Raw genomic sequence first — 21967 nt, forward strand, 5'->3', positions numbered from 1 at the left:
AGTATATTTAGGATTTGTGCTTGAAAAGTATCCTCTTAGTTTATTTCCGCATTAGGATAAAGCCAAATCCGTAGAAGTTTTTAAAATGCCTATTCACCCCCGTCTAGGCGACATCGTGGTCCTTTCAGTTGTGTCCCAGAGCTCCCCTCCGCTTGCGTCGGATGCAGGGGAGGTCGATAATCCATCGCTCCTAGATGGGGTTTCTACCAGCGATGGTGGGAGTAGGGGCGATGTCGGTGTCAAAATCAACAGATCTCGGGTAGGGGGTCCCAAGCTGTGGATCTTGGATCAATGGGGAACATGGAACATAGGGACATTCTTTACCCAGGTTCGGTCCCTCTTGAAGAGGTAAAACCCTATGTCCTTCTTGATTGTATTGATGAGCGTATGATGATTACATAGTCGATCTACCACGAGATCAGATGAACTAAACCCTAGATGATGGTTATGTGCTCTACGAACTAAACCCCTCTGGTTTATATAGACAATAGGGGAACCTAGGGTTACACATGGTCGGTTGCCATCAGGAGATAAAACACGCCATTTTTTTAATCCTGACATGGAGGACACACCAAGGCAGGAGAGGTTTCCTTTTTGAATACGGGATCGTCGTATAGCTCGGTCTTAAGATAATGGACAAAGGACGGCCCACCTATCCGGCCCATAAGAGATAGGTCGATGGCCCGAGGACCCTTTAGTCCACGCCTCCCTCGGTAGCCCTCGAACTAGCCTCCAATGTCGGAATTCATGATCCCTAGTAGCTTCACACGTCTAAAGTCTCTGACTTGCAGGGCGAGTTCTTCTCCCTTCTATGCTCGGTTGATGCTAGTTCGGTTACCGATGACTTCTCGGTTTTCCGACTGTGTGTGTTACTAGCCTTGACGGCCAATTGCTTGAGTATGAATAGTACTTTCGCCTAACAAATTTTAGTGAAAGGCCACGACCGGACACATCCTTTGACTAGTCATGAAAACTGGTTTCGCGGTTCGAGGCAATTCCCTTATTTGCGTGTTCCATCAGTATGGAGATTGTGCCTCGTTTTTTAAGGGATATGGTTAATGATTCGGGTTATCCCACGCGAGCATAACAACATGATTATATCGGGAAGTGGCGAGGTCTGTGGGGCAGTAAAAGGACTCTTGGTATTACGCCAGCCTATAAAAGGGAAACAAACACCAAAGCCTCTACCCGCTTCTCAAATACCTCATTGCTATCACCTTCCACATACGTTGTGCTGGAAACGCCTAGATCCATTCCTCCCGCAATTCTCCTCAAGCCAATTCCCAATCCGGACATGGCTAGTTACGGTTCCAAGGGCAATTGGGAGGCCTCGTGTGTCACTGACAATGACATCCAAGAGCTGAAGTGCGTCGGCTATCTTCCGAACGACGTCGTCCATCGTGCTCTAGAGAATGGCCAAGTTGTCCCCACTACAAGACAAGGCGAGGGGGTGGTGTTCATCCCTCACTTCATTCGGGAACTCAGATTTTCGCTCCACCCATTAGTTAGGGGTTTGATGTTCTTCTACGGGTTGGACTTTCACGATCTCCCGCGAACTCCCTTTTGCGTATTTCGGCTTTCATTATTTTTTGCGAGGATTTTCTGCGGGTCCAGCCACACTTTTTCTTGTGGCTAAAGGTCTTGAATATTAAACAAAAGATAGTCAATAGCCAGCATGCGGAGTATGGGGGTGTGGTGATTAGAAAGCTCCCCTCGGTTGAGTGGCCGAAAGGTACCTTCGTAGATACCATCAAAATCTGGCAAAGAGAGTGGTTTTATATCACCGAACCACGCAACACGGACTAGGCAGCACCTTCCGAATTTAGATCTGGACCCCCACCAGGCTGGTGTTGTGGATCAAGAAGGGTCTCGACTAGGGGTCGGAGGTGAAGGTGAGATCGCTACACAAGCACGTCTCCCAGATGATGGAGGATAAGATCGAAGTAACAAACGTGATTCAGATCATGCCTTGCCATCGCCTTCTACCCTGCCAACATCGGGCCGCCCCAATGTGGTCCTACAAGCCCAAAGACCTTGCCACTATGGTTCACCTTTTTCGCACCACCCACGACAAGATGTGGAAAGTGATGTTCAAGCCCCAGAAGGACTCGTCGGCGAAGGAGGAAGACATCGGTCTTGACACCGCACATCCTCCTCATCAGGTACCACAAAGTTTCATTCTTATGCTCGGGTGATGCCTTTTAATAAGGAACTTGACCCTTTCTTCCACATATTTGCATGGCAGGCTACAAAAAGCCATGCGGCTCGATGGCCCAGCCCCACTACCCGAAGGCCCCACGACGGCCTTGATGACGGAGATGCTAGTCGAGGCGTCGTACAAGGATAAGAAGAAGAATGAGAAGAGGGAGGCCCAAGAGGGTCTTTTCTCAAAAGGACCTCCAGACACAAGGTCTGAAGATACCCAAGCCCATTCTGCTCTTCAGGGAGAGCAGGGAGAGGAAGGGGAGGAGAGCGACTCCTCCCGAACAAGAAAGGGGCAACGTTCAATGGCCGAGGAGGATGTGCCTCCTCCTGTCTCAAAAAGGCCATGCAGGGCCAAAGTGGCCCTGTCCGATGACAGCTCGGACTCTGCCGAGGAGTCCGAGGCTTCCAGCGTGGTTCCCCAAAGGAAACCCAGGGTCAAGCCCCTGGCCAAAAGGTATGAATCCGAAGACTCTTTTGTACATCCATATTAAGGCATGTTACTAATCATATGCCCGTTTGTCATGTTATAGCCCACCGCGTGACCTCCCCACCAATCGAGCCTCGGAAGGGGATTCTTCACCAGACATGCTAGCGTAGAACGAGACCGCGTCACGCACCACACCTCGTCAGGTCATTGATACGTACCAAACGTATCTATAACTTATGTTTGTTCCATGCTCTTTTGGGTGCATTGTTATATGTTTTGCTACACTTTTATACCTTTTTACACATATTTGGACTAACCTACTAACTCGGTGCACCCAGTGCCAGTTTCTGTCTGCTGATGTCTTTTAATTGAAGGGACTTCACCCCAATTTTTTGAGCCCCAAAAATCCTGAGAAAAATATATAAAAATCACCATGACGGAAGCTTCACGAAGCACCAAGGTGGGACAAAGGGGAGCCAAGCCTCACCCAGATGGCCACCTGGCGCGGGCCCCCTCCTGGTCGCGCCACTGATACGTCCATTTTGCATCATGTTTTCATGTTGATATTTATCGCTTCTTTGGCTGTTATTTCACTTCACGGTACTATTCTTATGCCTTTTCTCTCTTATTTTGCAAGGTTTACATGAACAGGGAGAATCCCGGCAACTGGAATTCTGGCCTGAAAGTGGAGCAAAGTTGAGATACCTGTTCTGTGCAACTCCAAACGTCGTGAAAATCAATGGAGATTTATTTCCAAATTTATAAAAAATACTGGGCTGAAGAAGTGCCAGAGGGGCGCCAGGGGGTGGCCACAAGCCTGCACGGCGCGACCACCCCCCCAGTCCGCGCCATGGGGGCTTGTGGGCACCCTGCTGGCCCACTTGCCCCCCTCTTTTTATATACGGAGGGTTTCGTCCAGAAAAAAATCAGAAGGGAGTTTTTTCGTGGTTTCGCCACCGCCACGAGGCAGAACTTGAGCAGAACCAATCTAGTGCTCCGGCAGGACGATCCTGCCGGGGAAACTTCCCTCCCAGAGGGGGAAATCATCGCCATTGTCATCACCAACACTCCTCTCATCAGAGGGGACTCATCACCATCAACATCTTCATCAGCACCATCTCATCTCCAAACCCTAGTTCATCACTTGTAACCAATCTCCGTCTCGCGACTCCGATTGGTACTTGTAAGGTTGCTAGTAGTGTTGATTACTCTTTGTAGTTGATGCTAGTTGGATTACTTAGTGGAAGAGTTTATGTTCAGATTCTTGATGCTACTCATTACACCTCTGATCATGATTATGATTATGCTTTGTGAGTAGTTACTTTTGTTCCTCAGGACATGGGATAAGTCATGCTAATAGTAGTCATGTGAATTTGGTATTCGTTCGGTATTTTGATATGTTGTATGTTGTTTTTCCTCTAGTGGTGTTATGTGAACGCCTACTACATAATCCTTCACCATTATTTGGGCCTAGAGGAAGGCATTGGGAAGTAGTAAGTAGATGATGGGTTGCTAGAGTGACAGAAGCTTAAACCCTAGTTTATGCGTTCCTTCGTAAGGGGCTGATTTGGATCCACTAGTTTAATGCTATGGTTAGACTTTGTCTTAATTCTTCTTTCGTAGTTGCGGATGCTTGCGAGAGGGGTTAATCATAAGTGGGATGCTTGTCCAAGTAAGGGTAGTACCCAAGCGCCGGTCCACCCACATATCAAACTATCAAAGTAACGCGAATCATATGAACTTGATGAAACTAGCATGACAGAAATTCCCGTGTGTCCTCGGGAGCGTTTTTCCTCCTATAAGACTTTGTCCAGGCTTGTCCCTTGCTACAAAAGGGATTGGGCCACTTTGCTGCACCGTTGCTACTTTTGTTACTTGTTGCTTGCTACGAATCATCTCACCACACAATCACTTGTTACCGACAATTTCAGTGCTTGTAGATTTTTCCTTGTTGAAAACCACTTGTCACACCCAACGAGGAGCAAAAGGATCTTACAAGTGGTTTTCAGCAAGGAAAAATCTGCAAGCACTGAAATTGCCGGTAACAAGTGATTGTGTGGTGAGATGATTCGTAGCAAGCAACAAGTAACAAAAGTAGCAACGGTGCAGCAAATTGGCCCAATCCCTTTTGTAGCAAGGGACAAGCCTGGACAAAGTCTTATAGGAGGAAAAACGCTCCCGAGGACACACAGGAATTTCTGTCATGCTAGTTTTCATCATGTTCATATGATTCGCGTTCGTTACTTTGATAGTTTGATATGTGGGTGGACTGACGCTTGGGTACTGCCCTTACTTGGACAAGCATCCCACTTATGATTAACCCCCTCTCGCAAGCATCCACAACTACGAAAGAAGAATTAACACAAAGTCTAACCATAACATTAAACTAGTGGATCCAAATCAGCCCCTTACGAAGCAACGCATAAACTAGGGTTTAAGCTTCTGTCACTCTAGCAACCCATCATCTACTTACTACTTCCCAATGCCTTCCTCTAGGTCCAAATAATAGTGAAGTGTTATGTAGTCGACGTTCACATAACACCACTAGAGGAAAAACAACATACAACATATCAAAATATCGAACGAATACCAAATTCACATGACTATTATTAGCATGACTTATCCCATGTCCTCACGCACAAAAGTAACTACTCACAAAGCATAATCATAATCATGATCAGAGGTGTAATGAGTAGCATCAAGGATCTGAACATAAACTCTTCCACCAAGTAATCCAACTAGCATCAACAACAAAGAGTAATCAACACTACTAGCAACCTTACAAGTACCAATCGGAGTCGCGAGACGGAGATTGGTTACAAGAGATGAACTAGGGTTTGGGGATGAGATGGTGCTGATGAAGATGTTGATGGTGACGAGTCCCCTCCGATGAGAGGAGTGTTGTTGATGACGATGGCGACGATTTCCCCCTCTGAGAGGGAAGTTTCCCCGGCAGGATCGTCCTGCCGGAGCTCTAGATTGGTTCTGCTCAAGTTCCGCCTCGTGGCGGCGGCGGAACCACGAAAAAGCTCCCTTCTGATTTTTTTCTGGACGAAACCCTCCATATAGCAAAAGAGGGGGGCAAGTGGGCCAACAGGCTGCCCACAAGCCCCCATGGCGCGGCCTGGGGGGGTGGTCGCGCCATGCAGGCATGTGGCCAACCCCTGGCCCTCCTCCGGTACTTCTTCGGCCCAGTATTTTTTATATATTGGGAAAATATATCCGTTGATTTTCACGGCGTTTGGAGTTGCGCAGAATAGGTATCTCAACTTTGCTCCACTTTCAGGCCAGAATTCCAGTTCCCGGTATTCCCTCTTCATGTAAACCTTGCAAAATAAGAGAGAAAAGGCATAAGAATAGTACCTTGAAGTGAAATAACAGCCAAAGAAACGATAAATATCAACGTGAAAACATGATGCAAAATGGACGTATCAACTCCCCCAAGCTTAGACCTCGCTTGTCCTCAAGCGAAAGCCTAGCTCACTAAATATGTACACATGTTTAGGGAGAGAGGTGTCGACAAAACAAGATACGAACATGCATGCATCATGATCGTGATCAGAACAGCAATACCAACATATAATCTCTCATGCGAAAGTGGTAATTCCTTCACAAAGTAAAGCATGTATCAAGAACCTTACTGAGAAGTAACAACTGATAGTCTTTAGTCACTGAAGCAATTGCAATTTATCACAACATCAGAAAGAGTCAAATAAGAGCTGGTAAAGCAAATCCTCATACTCAATCATTCTTCCGTTCGCTACAATTGCTACAACTCATGTGGTACTCATGAGATCAAAGTTTCAGCTGGACACAGAGAAAGATAGGGGCTTATATTTGCCTCCCAACTGCTTACCTCAAGGGTAATGTCAACAATAATAATTCATGAATACTTAACTCCAAGTTGAAGTATGAATATAGATCTTTCCCAAGCATGTGACGGTAGCTAAGACAAAGGCAAAATAGGGAATTGGTGAAGATCACCATGACTCTTTCAGGGACAAAAAGTAAAGGTACAAGATAGGCCCTTCGCAGAGGGAAGCAGAAGTTGTCATGCGCTTTTGAGGTTTGGATGCGTGTCCTCTTAGTGTGGAGGAATGTCACTTTATATTTCCTCCTGTGATAAAGAACTTTATTATGCAGTCTGTCGCTTTTATGTCTTCCTCATCATAGGTTTGTATAAAGCTTATTTTCCACACACTAATAGATCATACATTAGAGAGCAATTTTTATTGCTTGCACCGATGACAACTAACTTGAGGGATCTTATTCAATCCATAGGTAGGTATGGTGGACACTCATGGCAAAACTGGGTTGAAGGTTTATGGATGCACAAGTAGTATCTCTACTTAGTGCGGGAGTTTTGGCTAATATGAGGTGGAAGCAATCGTCACATGCTAAGGGATCTCTAATCATATAACATTGTTCAGAGCCAAGCAAACACAATTCATTACGTTGTCTTCCTTGTCCAACATCTACTTCTAGGCATGCAATAGTTTGGTGAGTGTTCACAATCATAGATGGTGTCAGAGATGATATATTTATATGTGAACCTCTCCTTCTTTATCACTTCCTATTAATTGCAACAATGACCAAGGTCTACGTTTGCCTACCCTCAACAAGTTTGAATCCTCATTCTTTTTATATGTAAAGCCATCACTTCCCATAAGATCACTACATGATCTTTCATGCTTTTGTTCTATTCTCACTCTTTTGATCATGGCAAGAGGCAAAGCGCTTCAACTAAGACACTCTTTATTATAAGGATCACGAGCAAGAATACATCGGGGGTGACACAAAACAAAACTCAAGACTAAAACACTAAGACTTTTAAACTACTAGAGAAAAAGAAAGCTGAAAAGGAAAACTAAAAACAAAGGTAAAGGCAAAAGATGTGATGGTGATACGATACCGGGGCAACTCCCCCAAGCTTGGCAAAAGCCAAGGGGATTGCCCATACCAATGCTTAGTTGTCTTCCTTTGGTGGTGATGGTGGAGTTGTTGCAACATGGGTTTGATCCTCCGTCTTCCAAGGCATAGGTTCTCCATCATGGAAGGATGAACGAGTCGCGGGAATCCTCAAATCTGCAGCCAACCGTATTCATTTAAATCTATACTCATACTCACAGTTTTGGTTCTGCAGGTCATAGGTCTGGCCCTGGAGTTGATCAACCCTGTCATAGAGCCTGGAGAGGTGCTTACCAATGTCATTGGCATCCATCTTGTGCTTGTTGGTGAACTCCGTGATCATCATGTGGTTGGCGTTGAGTCCACGCTCCACCATCCCTTGGCACTTGAAGACTTGTTGATCCATTGCTTCGAGCCTCGTCTCCACGCTTCCGGTCTTCTTAGGCCCCTCAACATCATGGATGTGCAACATCCCCTCATGCATCTCAATAGATTGAGGGCGTTGCAGCACTTCCGTGAGGTAGGGATTGATGACCTTCTCGAAGATCTTGTCCTTAGGAGCTTTTGGGGAAGTCATGGCGATCTAGATCTGCAACAGAAACATGCTCGAAACGAAAAACAAAGGAAATCTACGTGATGCAGGGGTCAGACCAAACGGGAGTATATATAATGGTTTTTTTCAGACTAGAAGGAGTACCCTGCACGAAAACGGAGTCCGGGAGGCGCACGAGGTGGCCACAAGCCCTCACGGCGCGGCCAGGGGGTGGGCCCGTGCCGTGCAGCGCCTCCTCGCGCACTTTCCGGACTACTTCCAATTTTTTTATTTTTTCAAATATTCCAAAATGGAGAAAATTTCCTATTTGAAAAGTTTTGGACTCTGTTTTCTTACCGAATCTCATACCTCTTCGTTTTCGGAGTCTGAAACTGGCTGATAAATGTCCCTTAGGTATTCTTCCGGAGTTATGGTATTGATGATATTTCTTTCAACATTTATGGGAGTACCTGAGATATAATGCTTGATTCTCTGCCCATTTACCACTCTCAGACAATTACCTTCCGTGTTGTTGATCTTGATAGCACCGGAACGATATACTTCCTCAACAACACAGGGACCTTCCCATTTAGAGAGAAGCTTGCCTGCAAAGAATCTTAAACGAGAGTTATATAGCAAGACATAATCACCTACATTGAACTCACGCTTTTGTATCCTCTTATAATGCCACCTCTTAACCTTATCTTTGAAGAGCTTGGCATTCTCATATGCTTGAGTTCTCCACTCATCAAGCGAGCTAATCTCAAATAACCTCTTCTCACCGGCAAGTTTGAAATCAAAGTTGAGCTCTTTGATTGCCCAATAAGCTTTATGCTCTAGCTCAAGAGGTAAGTGACATGCTTTCCCATACACCATTTTGTACGGAGACATGCCCATGGGATTCTTATAGGCAGTTCTATAAGACCAGAGTGCATCATCGAACTTCTTAGACCAATTCTTTCTAGACCTGTTGACAGTCTTTTGCAGGATTAGTTTAATCTCTTTGTTGCTTAGCTCTACTTGACCACTGGACTGAGGGTGATAGGGAGACGCAATTCTATGGTTGACATCATACTTAGCAAGCGTTTTACGGAAAGCACCATGAATGAAGTGTGAACCACCGTCGGTCATCAGATATCTAGGGACTCCAAATCTAGGGAAGATAACTTCTTTCAGCATCTTGATAGAAGTGTGATACGTCTCTGTCGTATCTACTTTTCCAAACTCTTTTGCCCTTGTTTTGGACTCTAATTTGCATGATTTGAATGGAACTAACCTGGACTGACGTTGTTTTCAGCAGAATTGCCTTGGTGTTGTTTTTGTGAAGAAATCAAAGTTCTCCAAACGTCCTGAAAATTTACGGAGATTATTTTTGGGAAATATGAAAAATACCTGCGCAAAGATCCACCTAAGGGGGTGGGCCAGTGGGCCACAAGCCCTGAAGCCGCCACCCCCTGGTGGCGGATGGCAAGCTTGTGGGGCCCACGTGGCTCTGCCGCCCCCAATCTCAGCTCTATAAGTTCACTTTCGTCCCAGAAAAAATAAAAAGAGAAGATTTCGTCGTGTTTATGATACGGAGGCGCCGCCACAACCTGTTCTTCATCTGGAGGGTAGATATGGAGTCCGTTTTTGGCTCCGGAGAAGGGAAATCGTCGCCATCGTCATCATCAACCTTATTCCCTCTCCAATTCCATGAAGCTCTTCATCGTTCGTGAGTAATCTATCCGTAGGCTCGCTGGGCTGTGATGAGTAGGATGAGATCTATCATGTAATCGAGTTAGTTTTGATGGGGATTGATCCCTAGTATCCACTATGTTGTGAGATTGATGTTGCTACTACTTTGCCATGCTTAATGCATGTCACTAGGGCCCGAGTGCCATGATTTCAGATTTGAAATTATTATGTTGTCACCAATATATGTGTGTTTTAGATCCGATCTTGCAAGTTGTAGTTACCTACTATGTGTTATGACCCGGCAACCCCGGAGTGACAATAACCGGAACCACTCCCGGTGATGACCATAGTTTGAGGAGTTCATGTGTTCACCAAGTGCTAATGTGTTGGTTCGGTTCTTTATTAAAAGGAGAACCTTAATATCCCGTAGTTTCCTTTTGGACCCCGCTGCCACGGGAGGGATGGACAATAGATGTCATGCAAGTTCTTTTCCCTAAGCACGTATGACGACACACGGAATGCATGCCTACATCACATTGACGAACGGGAGCTAGCCACATATCTCTCCGTGTTATAACTGTTGCATGATGAATATCATCCAAACAAATCACCGACCCATTGCCTATGAGTTCGTCCTACTACTGCTGTTACTTGTCTTGCTCTGCTGCTGTTACTACTGTTGCTGCTGTTGTTACTTGTCTTGCTCTGCTGCTACTGTCGCTTGCTACTGTTGCTACTTGCTACTGCTATCACTACTGTTGTTCCTTGCCACTGCTATTACTCGTTACATTGCTGCTACCTGCTACAATACGTCTTCTCGCGCCGTTGACGGGAAAGAATATTTTCCGTCCACGGGCAACTTCTGGCGCCATTGATACAATCGTTAGGAATAGTGTGCCGTCAATAGATCGTTTCTGACACCGTTGTTATCATACTACTTTGCTGCTGATACTTTGCTTGCAGATACTAATCTTTCAGGTGTGGTTGAATCTGACATATTCAGCTGCTAATACTCGAGAGTATTCTCTCACCTCCTACTTGGCGTATCAACAAATTTGGGTCGAATACTGTACCCTCGAAAACTGCTACGATCCCACGCGCTGGTGGGCCGTCAACAACATTCTTCTAGTTTCGATTGCTGGAGAGTTCTAGCAGCATTCTTCTGGTGCCGTTGCAGGGGAAGGTCTGGTGTCACGGAGTCAGCATTTTTCTGGTGCCGTTGCCGGGGAAGGTCTGTTGTCACGGAGTCAGCATTTTTCTGGCGCCGTTGCCGGGGAGGTATTGCTATATTCTCTGAGTCATTTGGGATTTATATCTGTTGATCACTATGAAGAATCTGAAGGATCCAAAAACTAAAGTCTTGCCCTTAACTACGAGGGGAGGTAAGGAATTGCCATCTAGCTCTGCACTTGATTCACCTTCAGTTATGAGTAAGTTTGCGACATCACCTCCTGCTAGAAATCTTGATATGTCGCGTGTGCTTGATGATGCTTATGATGCTACTGCTAGAGATGCTATGCTTGATACTATGCCTGATGATACTATGCTTGATGTTATGCCTGATGCTGCTAGAGATGTTATGCTTGATACTATGCCTGATGATACTATGCCTGATATTGCTAGAAATGTTATGCTCGATACTGCTAGAGATGCTATGCCTGATGATGCTATGCTTGATACTGCTAGAGATACTAATTTGCCTGATGTTCCACTAGGGGGTGTTCCTTGATGCTCATATTGCTAGAGTTACTGCCAATGCTCGTGATGCTTCTGAAACTGCCGATACTATTGAGATAGAACCTGCTTTTGCTCCTGCTAGATCTAGCTCTCCTAGATATGAATTGCCTGATATACCTGAGGGTTACGTTATGGAGGGAGAGATAGCTGAGGATTTTCTTGCGTGTAAGGAAGCCTATGACGCTGAGAAATTACTTCTCAAGTGGAAGGAAAAATCTCTGAAAGCTAGGATAAAATACGACCCAAAGTTTGCCACTTCACCTATCTTTATCACCGATAAGGATTATGAATTCTCTGTCGATCCTGAGATAATCTCTCTAGTCGAATCTAATCCTTTCCACGGTTATGAGTCTGAGACGGTCGTAGCCCATCTTGCCAAACTACACGATATAGCCACCCTTTTCACTAGTGAGGAGAAGATCCTCCACTACTACATCCTTAAGGTGTTTCCTTTCTCTATAAAGGATGACGCTAAAGCCTGATTCACCTCTCTTGCTCCTGGATGTGTGAGTAGTCCCCAGGATATGGTCTATTACTTCTGTGAGAAACATTTCCCTGCCCATAAGAAGCAAGCTGCCTTGCAGGAAATATACAACTTTGCTCAACTCCAAGAAGAGAGTCTCCCACAAGCTTGGGGGAGGCTCGCCCAGCTACAAAATGCTTTGCATGATCACCCTCTTAAGAAGAACGAGATACTTGATATCTTCTATAACGGACTTACCGATACCTCTAGAGACCACCTAGATAGTTGTGTCGGTTGTGTTTTTAGGGAACGAACTGTAGAACAAGCTGAGACCCTACTGAATAACATCTTGGACTATTCCCGAACCACCTCCTAAGCCAACTCCGAAGAAAAGAAGTATTCTATTCCTCAGTCCCGAAGATATGCAAGAAGCCAATAAATCTATGCAAGAGAAAGGCATTAGATCTGAAGATGTCAAAAATCTACCACCTATCGAAGAGATCCATTGTCTCGATAACCCGATACACGTAGTAGAAGTAAATTCTCTGCGTAGGTTTGATGAGAGTGATATTCCCATTGACAAACCTGCTAGCCTATGCTTTGATGAATTTGACAACTTTGTTGCCAAGCAACAGAGTTTCAATGATTATGTTAGCAGACATTTGGAACAAAGTACTCGTATGCTTAGCCATTTAAGTGCTTGTGTAGACAGAAATGTCAATGATCTGAAGCTTCTGAGTAAACATGCCTCTATGATTACTACTCGGGTAGAACAAGTACTTAAAGCTCAGAATGACTTGCTCAATGAATTAAATGAAAACTCTGTCAGAGGCATTACTAGAGGAGGCAAAATGACTCAGGAACCTTTGTATCCTGAAGGTCATCCTAAGAGAATCGATCAAGATTCTCAAGGAATTAACGCTGATACACCCAGTCATCCTAAGGAGAATATGAAGGATGATAGAAACCTACATGCCAGCTCACCAAATACTGTCACACCTGAAGAACCTAATGACATTTCTGCGTCTGATGCAGAAACACAATCTGGTGATGAACATGAACCTGGTGACAATATGGACAACGATGTTCATAATGATGCTCAACCTAGCAATGATAAGGATGTGGAGATTGAACCTACGGTTAATCCTGATAACCCACAACCTAAGAAATACGATAAGAATGACTTTGCTCCTAGGAAGCATGGTAAAGAAAGGGAGCCATGGGTTCAGAGATCTATGCCCTTTCCTCCTAAGCCATCCAAGAAAAAGGATGATGAGGATTTTGAGCGCTTCGTTGAGATGATAAGACCCGTCTTTCTGCGGATGCGGTTAACTGATATGCTCAAGATGTCTCCGTATGCCAAGTACATGAAAGATATCGTGACTAATAAACGGAAGATACCAGATCTTGAGATCTCCACCATGCTTGCCAATTACACTTTCAAAGGTGGAACTCCTAAGAAACTTGGTGATCCCGGAGTGCTCACTATACCTTGCTCCATTAAAGGAAACTACGTAAGAACTGCCTTATGTGACCTTGGAGCCGGTGTTAGTGTTATGCCGCTCTCTCTTTATCGTAGACTTGAACTGGATAAGTTGACACCCCCTGAAATTTCTCTGCAAATGGCCGACAAATCAACTGCTTTCCCTATCGGCATTTGCGAGGATGTGCCTGTTGTGGTTGCTAACACCACTATCTTAACAGACTTTGTTATCTTGGATATTCCCGAGGACGATGCCATGGCTGTCATCCTCGGAAGACCCTTTTTAAACACTGCAGGGGCTGTTATAGATTGCAACAAAGGCAATGTCACTTTCCATGTCAACGGTAATGAGCACACAGTGCACTTTCCGAAGAAACGATATCAAGTACATTGCATCAATGATATCGAAAAGACTTCATCAATTCTTATTGGGAGCTTTGAATGCCCTATTCCTCGTGTCAAGATGAAGTATGATTTGCTTGTTGGGGAGATACATATCCCCATTGAGGTGACTTAGTGGCTATTCGAAAATTCTCCGTTCTCTCTTGCGATTCGAGAAGGTTTTGTCATGAGGACTTGATCAACCCCATTGACGGATTTCTTTCGATGACCATGAAATGGATGAATCAAAGAGTTACATACCTCTGTTTTGAGCTTTCATTTTTTGTTGCTTAGAAGAAAAATGATAGATCCAGTTTAGTTTTCCTGTTTTCTGTTATAGCGTCCCGGAGAAAAATACCTCAAAAATAAAAGTTCTCCGATGGTCCTGAAAATTTAGCATGCTTTTTTCTGGAATATTTGAAAATTACTGGGCCTGAGAGCTGGCCTGGGGGCCTGACCAGTGGGCCACAAGCCCTGCCACCGCCACCCCCCTAGTGGCGGCTAGCAAGCTTGTGGGGCCCACAGGGACCCCCTCCAATCATTCCAGCTACCATCCTCTTCTTCCACCTCCAGAAAAAAATTGTTTCGCAGCTCAAACCCGTGTTCTTGCTCATTTGGCTGTGATTTTCGATCTCCTTGCTCAAAGCACCATTCTCCGAACCGTTTTGGGGAAATTACTCCTTGGTAAGTGACTCCTCCATTGGTCCAATTAGTTTTTGCTCTAGTGCTTTATCCTTCACGTATTCTTGCTACCTTGGTGACCCTATTCTTGAGCTAGAAATGTTGATTTAGCTGGTCCCAAGTAGTTTTAGCGCGTGATACGGTCTCTAGGCACTAGTAGGAGTAGTTGCTACAAGTTGGGTTAATCTTTATTCACTTTTCTTCCGAAGTCTCTAAAAATTTCTGAATTTTTCAGAGCTAGAAAAAAGAAAAGATGAGGAGGTTCTTGAGAGGCTCTTCAAGCCGTAACCCCAAGGAGGATGAGAAGAACCACCCCAAGTACGTAGTCCCTCGAGTCACAGAAGTTCGAGCGTGCGAGTGGCCAAGTGATGATTTTTTGCGCGCCGTTGGGCTTTATGAAGACTTTTATTACTTCATGGAGAACGCAGGTCTTACTGCGTTCGTTGCAGATAAGTGCTCACAATACCTCCTCCTCACCAATATTTTCGTTCAAAGCTTCAACTTTTAGCCGAGGAAGAATCCTCCCATGGTTGAGTTCATGATATACGATGCCCCCCAGTGCATGACGCTACAGGATTTTTGCAATGTATGCAAATTACCTTATGTTGGGGATATCCGTGATCCTCGTCCACGGGACTTGGAGGATTTCATTGGTACTATTGTTGTTGGAGAGGAGAGAGGAGTGTCTCGCGCTAGAATTGCTAGCATACATTTTCCTGTGCTTCGGTACTTCTCACTATTTGTGGGAAAATGTTTGATTGGCCGTGGGGAGGCTGGATCACTTAGTTCTCCAGACCTTGCGGTTTTGCGCGAAGGCCTTTATAACGATAAGACTTATAGCCTAGGTGCTATAGTGGCCCAGCGGTTGAACACCAACTGTTCCAAGGGTGTCGTCTATGGAGGTATCTATGCTACCCGTCTTGCCAAACACTTTGAGATACCCATTAGACCAGGATAGGAAGGAGAGATGCTTCTCCCTGATAAATATCTGGATTATGACAGCATGGTTCGCCATGATTTTCTGGATAGAGATGCTAGTAGACGAATGATTTATAACCTGGTATTTAGTCAGGGTACTCGAGAGACTATTACTTTGCCTGATACTTTTTTGTTCGATCTTCATGTAGGCAGGTACACTATTATGCCCTCGGACATCTACGCGTATTGGGGCTTGGCCCAACCACAGGCGCGCGTGCCCGAGCCGCCAGTCGAGTACCAGACGCCAGTTTATCATTGGGAGCCAGAGGAGCTCACACAGCAGTGGCATCCACAGTCTGCTCCACAGTACCCCGGAGCTGGTTATTTTCCACCATGGGAGTAGACCAAGCTAGGCCAAAAGCCTAAGCTTGGGGGAGTACGTGTTCTCACCGACTTTACATTCATGCTTATGCTTTCACTTTGTTAGCCGGTGTTTACACTTTGCCACTGTATTATCCATGCTAGTTTATTTTCGTTTTCTTGTTTTGTCTCCTTTTGAGAAAACCCAAAAAGATTTTTCTTTCTTCTTTTGCTTGTTGGGAGCTTTCCCATGTAAATAGCTTTATTTTTCTTTGGGTCAAGGTAGAAGATATTGGTTACAATGTTTAGTGGTTCTTGCATGCATACCTGTTTAGCTTTCAAAGAGCCATATTACTTTGTCTTCTCCTTTGTGTTTGACTGCAGATTCAGCTTAGTCCAATGCACGAGCACTCTTATTATTGTTCACATCGTTCGATCGTGCAAATGAAAGGCAATAATGACGATATATGATGAAGTGACTGAGACTGAAAAGCTGGTATGAACTCTATCTATTTTGTTTTTGTAATTATGACTAGCTTGACAACCCAGATTCAGCTTTGTTGTGAGAGAACCATGTTTGCAATGACAACTTAGAGATCATAGTTTCTGATGCCATGCTTATTTAGCTGAGAGCTTATAATGGTTTGTCTTGAATGCCAACATGTAGTTTGATATGACTATGATGTAGTATGATAGGATGGTATTCTCCTTTGAATGATTCAAGTGGCTTGACATGGCGCATGTTCATGCATGTAGTTCAAACAAAATCAACATAGCATCTATGATGTTCGTGTTCATAGTGATTTATATCCTGTTCATGCTTGCATTTAATGTTAGTCAAACTCATTGCATCTTGATGATTGTTGTCCCTCTCTAGTTGGTCGCTTCCCAGTCTTTTGCTAGCCTTCACTTGTACTAAGCGGAATACTGCTTGTGCATCCACTTCCATAAACCTAAAAGGTTTTCCATGAGAGTCCACCATACCTACCTATTTGCGGTATCTACCTGCCGTTCCAAGTAAATTTGCATGTGCCACTCTCTAAACCTTCAAGAAATAATCTATTTTGCATGTCCGAACCGCTCATGTGGTGACAGGGGGCTATTGGTATCTTCCATGCTAGGAGTGTTATCCTGGACATGTGTTTATTCACTGTTATTCACGAGAAAGGGGCCGGTAATTGGAATGCCCAGTTCCACGCTTAAATCGAAAACATAACTGTAAAACAAGACTCCCCCCGGATTGATGTTAGTATGGACGGTACCCGAGGATTCAGCTAGCCGTGGAGTGTGATTGATTGGTGGTGGGGGAGTTAAAATTTTACTTTTCTGTTTGGGAACCGCCTATAGCATGAGTAGCATGGAAGATATTGAGAACTCTTGGTCATTGCGTTGACAATGAAAGCATGCCACCCAAAATTATTATCTCTGTTTTCAAAGCTTGAGCTCTGGCACCTATGCAAATCAATGCTTCCCTCTGCGAAGGGCCTGTCTATTTATTTTCCTGTTGAGTCATCCTCCTCTTATATAAGCACCAATTAGAGAGCACCTCTGTCATTTTTATGCTTTGCTTTTGATTGATATTGAGTATGACTATGACTGGATCTTCGTTGCTATGAATTATAATGTTTAGTCAGCCCTTGATCTTTGAAAGTGCTCTGCATTTATGTTTTGCGGTCTCAGAAAGAGCTAGCGAGATACCACCTATTCATATTGCTTCATGCTTGTTTTGATTGAAGTGTTGGTATTTGAAACTCATTATTATTTGCTCGTTAGCTGATTATGCCATTGATATCAGCATAAAGGGGTCAGACCAAACGGGAGTATATATAATGATTCTTTTCAGACGAGAAGGAGTACCCTGCACGAAAACGGGGTCCGGGAGGCGCACGAGGTGGCTAAAAGCCCTCACGGCGTGGCCAGGGGGTGGGCCCGCACCGTGCAGGCTTGTCGCCTCCTTGCGCACTTTCCGGACTACTTCCAGTTTTTGTATTTTTTTCAAATATTCCAAAACGGAGAAAATTTCCTATTGGAAAAGTTTTGGACTCTGTTTTCTTACCGAATCTCATACCTCTTCGTTTTCGGAGTCTGAAACAGGCTGATAAATGTCCCTTAGGTATTCTTCCGGAGTTATGGTATTGACGATATTACTTTCAATATTTATGGGAGTACCTAAGATATAATGCTTGATTCTCTGCCCATTTACCACTCTCGGAAAATTACCTTCCGTGTTGTTGATCTTGATAGCACCGGAACGATATACTTCCTCAACAACATAGGGACCTTCCCATTTAGAGAGAAGCTTTCCTGCAAAGAATCTTAAATGAGAGTTATATAGCAAGACATAATCACCTACATTGAACTCACGCTTTTGTATCCTCTTATCAAGTTGTAGTTACCTACTATGTGTTATGACCCGGCAACCCCGGAGTGACAATAACCGGAACCACTCCCGGTGATGACCACAGTTTGAGGAATTCATGTGTTCACCAAGTGCTAATGCGTTGGTCCGGCTCTTTATTAAAAGGAGAACCTTAATATCTCGTAGTTTCCTTTTGGACCCCGCTGCCACGGGAGGGATGGACAATAGATGTCATGCAAGTTCTTTTCCCTAAGCACGTATGACGACACACGGAATGCATGCCTACATCACATTGACGAACGGGAGCTAGCCACATATCTCTCTGTTTTATAACTGTTGCATGATGAATATCATCCAAACAAATCACCGACCCATTGCCTACGAGTTCGTCCTACTACTGATGTTACTTGTCTTGCTCTGCTGCTGTTACTTGTCTTGCTCTGCTTCTAATGTCGCTTGCTACTGTTGCTACTTGCTACTGCTGTCACTACTGCTGTTCCTTGCCACTGCTATTACTCGTTACACTGCTGCTACATGCTATAATACTTTTTCTCGCGCCGTTGACGGGAAAGAATATTTTCCGTCCACGGGCAACTTCGCGCGCCATTGATACAATCGTTAGGAATAGTGTGCCGTCAACGGATCGTTTCTGACACCGTTGTTATCATACTACTTTGCTGCTGATACTTTGCTTGCAGATACTAATCTTTCAGGTGTGGTTGAATCTGACATATTCAGCTGCTAATACTCGAGAGTATTCTCTCACCTCCTGCTTGGCGTATCAACAAATTTGGGTCGAATACTCTACCCTTGAAAACTGCTACGATCCCACGCGCTGGTGGGCCGTCAACAACATTCTTCTAGTTTCTATCGTCAGAGAGTGCTAGCAGCATTCTTCTGGTGCCGTTGCAGGGGAAGGTCTGCTGTCACAGAGTCAAGGTGTTGTGATCAGCACTACTAGTGGGGATAGCTTCTAACCACTTAGTGACGTAATCAACATCAACCAAGATGTGAGTATACCCGTTGGATTTGGGAAAAGGTCCCATATAATCAAAGCCCCAAACATCAAATGGTTCAATGACAAGTGAATAGCTCATAGGCATTTCCTGACGTTTGCTAATATTACCTATTCTTTGACATTCGTCACAAGACAAGACAAACTTACGGGCATCCTTGAAGAGAGTGGGCCAATAGCAACCTGATTGCAATACCTTGTGTGCAGTTCTATGTCCCGCATGGTGTCCTCCGTAGGCCTCGGAGTGACACTTCTGTAGGATCTGTCCCTGTTCATGTTCAGGTACACAACGTCTAATAACACCATCTACTCCTCCCTTATAAAGGTGAGGATCATCCCAAAAGTAGTGTCTCAAGTCAAAGAAGAATTTCTTCTTTTGCTGGTATGTGAAACTAGGTGGTATGTATTTGGCAACGATATAGTTTGCATAATCAGCATACCACGGTGCACTACGTGAAGAATTGATGACATTCAATTGCTCATCGGGAAAGCTATCATCAATAGGTTGTGGGTCATCCAGAACGTTCTCCAACCTAGACAAGTTATCTGCTACTGGGTTATCAGCACCCTTTCTGTCAACAACGTGCAGATCAAATTCTTGTAGCAAGAGAACCCATCTGATAAGTCTAGGTTTAGCGTCCTTCTTCTCCATGAGGTACTTAATAGCAGCGTGATCACTGTGGATAGTGACTTTGGAATCAACAATGTAAGACCTGAACTTTTCACACACAAACACGACTGCTAAAAATTCCTTCTCTGTAGTAGCATAGTTTCTCTGGGCACTGTCTAGAGTTTTACTAGCGTAGTAAATAACATTCAACTTCTTATCAACTCTTTGCCCTAGAACAACACCAACAGCATAATCACTAGCGTCACACATGATCTCAAAAGGCAAGTTCCAATCAGGTGGTTGAACAATAGATGCCGTTATCAAAGCCCTCATAAGTATTTCGAAGGTTTCCTCACAATCATCGTCAAAAACAAAAGGAATATCCTTTTGCAAGAGATTGGTAAGAGGCCTAGAAATCTTAGAGAAGTCTTTAATGAACCTTCTATAGAAACTAGCATGACCAAGGAAACTTCTAATTCCTCCGATATCTGTGGGGTATGGCATTTTCTCGATTGCATCAACCTTAGCCTTATCAACTTCAATACCTCTTTTAGAAATTTTGTGTCCTAAGACTATGCCTTCATTTACCATAAAGTGGCACTTCTTCCAATTCAAGACAAGATTTGTGTCTTTACATCTCTGCAAGACCCGATCAAGGTTGCTGAGGCAATCATCAAAGGAAGACCCGTAAACGGAGAAGTCATCCATGAAAACCTCAACAATCTTTTCACAAAAGTCAGAGAATATAGTCATCATACATCTTTGAAAGGTGGCAGGTGCATTACATAAGCCAAAAGGCATACATCTATAAGCAAAGGTACCGAAAGGGCAGGTGAAAGTGGTTTTCTCCTGATCAGATTGTGCAACTGGTATTTGGGAGAAACTAGAATAACCGTCTAGAAAGCATAAGTGTGTGTGTTTGGATAGTCTTTGTAGCATTTGGTCAATAAAAGGCAGAGGGTAATGATCTTTCCTAGTGGCCTTATTCAACTTCCTAAAGTCAATCACCATCCTATAGCCAGTAATAATCCTCTGTGGGATCAACTCATCCTTATCATTAGGGACAACGGTAATGCCTCCTTTCTTAGGAACGCAATGCACCGGACTCACCCAATCGCTATGAGCAACATGATAGATAATACCTGCTTCTAGGAGCTTTAGTATTTCTTTTCTCACTACTTCTTTCATCTTAGGATTCAATCTACTTTGATGATCACCAACTGGTTTGAATTCAGGATCAGTTTTGATCTTGTGCTGGCATAGAGTGGGACTAATGCCCTTAATATCATCAAGAGTATATCCTATAGCAGCACGGTGCTTTCTCAGAGTTTTTAGTAACTTCTTTTCTTCCTGCTCTGAGAGGCTAGCACTAATAATAACAGGATATATCTCCTTTTCATCAAGATAGGCATACTTAAGAGTACCAGGCATTTGTTTAAGCTCGAACACAGGATCACCCTTTGGTGGAGGTGGATCCCCAAGCAGTTCAATAGACAAGTTATTCTTAAGGATAGGATATTGTTCTAAGACAACTCTATCTATTTCATCCCTTTCATCCATATGCATATCATTTTCATGCTCAAGCAAGTATTGCTCTAAGGGATTAGTAGGAGGCACGACAATAGACGCTAAGGCCATAGTTTCATCCCTACTAGGCAACTCCTTTTCATGAGGTTGTCTATCGAACTTAGAGAAATTGAACTCATGTGACACTCCTTCAAAGCCAATGGTGATAGTTTGCTTCTCACAATCAATATGAGCATTGACGGTATTGAGAAAGGTCTGCAAAATATGATGGGACAAAAGCTATCTTGTGCGGTAGCAAGAACGAGGAAATCAGCAGGATACTTCGTTTTACCACACAAGACTTCAACATCCCTAACAATTCCCACATGGCAGATAGTATCTCTATTGGCAAGCTGGATAGTGACATCTATAGGTTCTATCTCAAGAGGTGCAATCTCATCTTTGACTTCATCGTATAAGGATTGAGGTATTGCACTAACACTAGCACCCAAGTCACATAAACCATGATAACAATGATCTCCTATCTTAACAGAAACGACAGGCATGCCAACAACAGGCCTATGCTTGTCTCTAACGTGAGGTTTAGCAATTCTAGCAGCATCTTCACAAAAGTGAATATTGTGTCCCTCAACTTCTTCAGTCAGAATATCTTTGATAATAGCAATGCTAGGTTCAACTCTAATTTGC

Source organism: Hordeum vulgare, chromosome 5H (genome assembly GCF_904849725.1).
Source record: "Hordeum vulgare subsp. vulgare chromosome 5H, MorexV3_pseudomolecules_assembly, whole genome shotgun sequence".
Lineage (NCBI taxonomy): Eukaryota > Viridiplantae > Streptophyta > Magnoliopsida > Poales > Poaceae > Hordeum > Hordeum vulgare.